The following is a 4,238-nucleotide window of genomic DNA, read 5'->3' on the forward strand; positions in this document are numbered from 1 at the left end:
CCAATTTTCAGGCTCAGCTCTCCTTAACTTCTGGGATCTGATTAAATCTGACGCATACTGGGTGATTTGGCCATAGGCACCAATCTATGGATATACTGTAACACAATTGTCTTTGAGCATGCGCGTATGTGCATATGTACGGAGTTAAGTTTTAGAAACAATAGGAGCACATATTTGCTCCTCTTGTCTGCTAACCAATGCAGCTACATTGGTCAGCTTGGATTGACGGTTTTCCCCCTTACTATTTATTTAAAACTCTTGTGCATCATGTCCACTGTGGTTAACTGCTGTGATTTGTTGGCATTTCAGCCACAGTGCATATGCCTAAAAATGTGTGGTACGGTTAATGGAGTCCTCAATACAGGATGTGATCTAGTTATTATAGCCACCTAGTGGTGGAAAATGGTGCAAAAGAAACCCAGGTGAACCAGAGCTGAACATTAAAGATGGTAGTGGCTGGTCGCATGTCAGTGGCCAATGTAATGGACACGATAATTTTGTGAACAAATGACACGAAAATGTGACCATATTTTGGGGTCTCCTTTGACTAAAACACATTCAATGCATTGAAAACATGTTTTGTTTGCTTAAAGTAATCACAACATAACAGCATTAAGAGTGTATGTCTATATCCTGTTTCACTCATTATCCTATCCTTGCCCCCCTACCCATTCTCAAAATATACCCCAGTTATCCAATTCGGGTTTGTCACTCTCTTCGTGGCATCATTTCCACTTGCGCCATTGCTCGCACTGCTCAACAACATCATCGAAGTGCGGGTCGACGCGTGGAAGCTCGTAACAAAGATGAGGAGGCCTGTGGTTTCACGAGCAAGAGGAATTGGAGCCTGGGCCGACATTCTGAGTATCGTTGCCACCCTCTCTGTAATCACCAATGTAAGTCGCCAGATTGTCCGCTCGCTTTCTCGCTCAATATCCCATCTTATGAGTGACATAACATGTCATGTTAGCCGTGTGGGTTCTTTTTACCATACTTCACCATTCTGGTCCTGGCAGGTTTGAGAAGAGGTGTAGTGGGGGACCAGGAGCGGTTCGGGTATCACTCGTCACTGATGTTAGTCGTAGCTGGAAGTCAATTGCATGTGTGCTGAATTCAAAGTGCAGTGCACGAATCACTGCACCACCGCTCCTATCCACTCTCTCCCAAAATCGCAAAAGGTAAAGCCTTGCCATTGCTTGCTCATGTCACTGCTGGCAGAAGGGCCTCAACTAAAGGTAGCTCTAGAGAACCCCTCTACACGGTATTTGGCCTACTCTTCCATGATGACCAGACATGTTGTAAGATGTGGAATTACCTGCGCTAAAACAGTGATGAACCCATTTATATTGCTAATTGGACAGAGGTGGGGGAGATTTAAGAAAATGATCCATTGCTTCAACTGTTGTGTCAGGAGAATGAACTGACGACTGCCAGATTGCAAGTCCTTATATGGTAACCATTTCACTCTGGCAGCAACCCCCCAAATTGTATTTGTGAAAATTAATGTAATTGCCAAGGTAAGATGTTCAGAAGCCTTGGTCAAATCATTGCATGCTAAGTGACCGCTATCGCTGTGCCTCCGTATGCTAATTCCACAGTCATGCATCTTGGCATTCACAACGGACATCATCCCACGCCTGGTGTATTATTATGGATACTCAGCAGAGTATGGCACAGGTTCGCCTACAATGCATGGGTACACGGAGGACAGCTTTTCAATTTTCAAGATCAGCAACTTCAAGGAGCAAAATTATCCCAACATCCTGCCAGCCTGGTTTGATCCGGCAATCCACACAACCTGCAGGTTTGTGCCATTCAGTGTCATGCCCAGCTATCGGGGGTGCCGTCCCTGCGAATGTGATGCACTGATGTCTGGGTGTGGCGTCCTCCTGGCTCCGCCCCTTCCTGATTATGCTCGTTTTCTTCCTCTTTTCACTCCGTGACTTTCCTTTTAAGACCCACACTTCCCCTAGGCCCCACCTCTGTTTATGCCCTGCCCCTTACCGTGGACACAGGGTTTGGCTTAGTTGGGTAGTAAGGGGTTGTGGTAGGGTTGGGGGAAGAGTGTGCATGGTGGGTGGGGACAGTAAAGGGGGTGGGGGGGGGGAATTGGAGGGGGGGAGCAGTGGGTACGGGTGGGATGGCTTCACAACCAAAGTCCCACTTAGAGAAATATAATAATAGATTGATATAAATTCTAGCTCATTGTTACCCTGCTAAAGAGTAATGTTATTTATTTATCTATCGATCCACGACTGCTTAATTGAGTCTCAAGATCCCTTTTCAGGAAGACCGTGCATTGGGATTCCAGTTTAAGGTGGTCTTATGCATGTGGGATGCAATAACAGGTCCTGGAGAACCCATGATAATGAAATGAAGCTTTAAGGTCCACACAGACATGAAACCACTTGCTCTACAACCATCTTCTGGTCACCTCACAGCACAGTTAGTTAGGAAATTGATGCGATCTACCAACCCTTTTCTGTAACGTTTTTGAATTGCTGGCATACACAACTATAATCAATATAACCATATTGATCGATATTTAATATAACCTTACTTGACTATGACCAAATCACCACGAATACAGCTAATCTTAGATTCCGGAAGTCAAGCAGGCTTGAGCCTTGTTCGTGCTTAGATTGATGAACACCATGCACAATGCAGGTGCAGTAGGCGACTTTGGAGCTAGGTTGTCAGCAGTGGGTAGATCAGAAAAATTAATAGTTGTGCTATATTGTTCTCCCATTATCTGTACTCCCTACCTTCACCAACCTGGTACGGACCAGCGTGAACCATGGTCAATAGAGCCCCCACAAGCTGCACGTTGTGGGAAGGCCCTCTTTCAGAAGCGGATTTTTTAAAGGGCTGTGAACGCATATACCGTTTGTGCACAACCATACTTGTTCAATTTAGCGCCAACTCTACTTTCGAGGCACTTTGCTCAATATAGTCCATGCGTGCTTGTGGTTGTATGTGTGTAGGTATCCAGGTCATCGCTACCCGCCGGATCATCCCCAAGCCTACTCCGTCACCAAGCAGTACTGGAAAGTACTGACGGCAAAGCTGGCCTTCGTCATTGCCATGCAGGTACACATCAACATGCACACACACACACATTCATAAACCCATTGAAAGATAAAGGTACAGCCCTCCAATTACTTGCTCATGTCACTGATGGCAAAAGGGCTCCTGCTATAGGGAGCTCAAGAGAGACCCTTAAGATGTATTTGAACTGCTCTTCCACACTGGACAGACGTCTTGGGAAGAGCTGGGAGTTCCCGCACTGAACAGCACCAAACTCAGCCGACCAATTGACTGGATGTATTCCACTTACACTGCTTGGTGGATAGAGGCAGTGGAATGTAAAAAAAAACCTTTCACCGTTGTTTACACTCCCACGATCAAAGATCAATTCACACCCGTGACCTCTGGATTGCAAGTCTAGTGTGCAAAGCCTTACACTACTGCACCATCGTATAGACTCATCTGTGAGCAGTTGTTAAGGTCAGCAGAGCAAACCGTGATCATTGTCAATGGGTCATTACAGATAATGCCAGTAATGCTATTACACCTCACAATTGCACAGTATTTCTGAGATCACAAATAATAGTGGTAATACAATATTCACTTTCATCATGCAGCAGACGATTCATGTTGTTGATGCAATTTGTCACACGTAAGCATGTGTGCGTGTGGGAAGGGGAGCGGCTGCGTAGTTGTTTGTGAACTGCGCTACCAATCCTGTGTGACCGGAGTACTATTTCTGGCCACAGCCAACAACAGTGGAAAATATTAGAACCAGTGTTGAGCTTCCCTTAAGTTGATTCTGTCTTAAAATGAGTACTTGATGAAGTGTGTGAAAATCATCACTGGCGAGATAAAGGTGCACACCACCCCCACAGGCACTGTGCCACCCTTCATAGATGCACTTGTCTCAGTCTGTGAAAGGCTACACAGGGAATCTTTGTAGTGGTGACATGGCCGAGTGTAAGTGTTTGCTGATTGTTGCGGTAATTTGCGGCTGCCCAGGTGAATACTGTGGGTGCATTAACTGCACATCATAAATGTTGCCTGCTGCATAGTGAACGTAAAAAACCCATTAAGTAATTCAAAAAAAGTGTCTCGGTATAATTTGCCAAATGTTCAAAAATTACTCAAATGACTTAATTTAATTGGGAAAAACGACGTAACAATATAATATCCCTGGGCTTCAGGTCCCCGGAATAGTTGACCTG

Source organism: Petromyzon marinus, chromosome 17, assembly GCF_048934315.1.
Source record: "Petromyzon marinus isolate PM22_M1 ecotype Great Lakes invasive population chromosome 17, UKy_Petmar_22M1.pri1.0, whole genome shotgun sequence".
In the NCBI taxonomy this organism is placed as follows: Eukaryota; Metazoa; Chordata; class Hyperoartia; order Petromyzontiformes; family Petromyzontidae; genus Petromyzon; species Petromyzon marinus.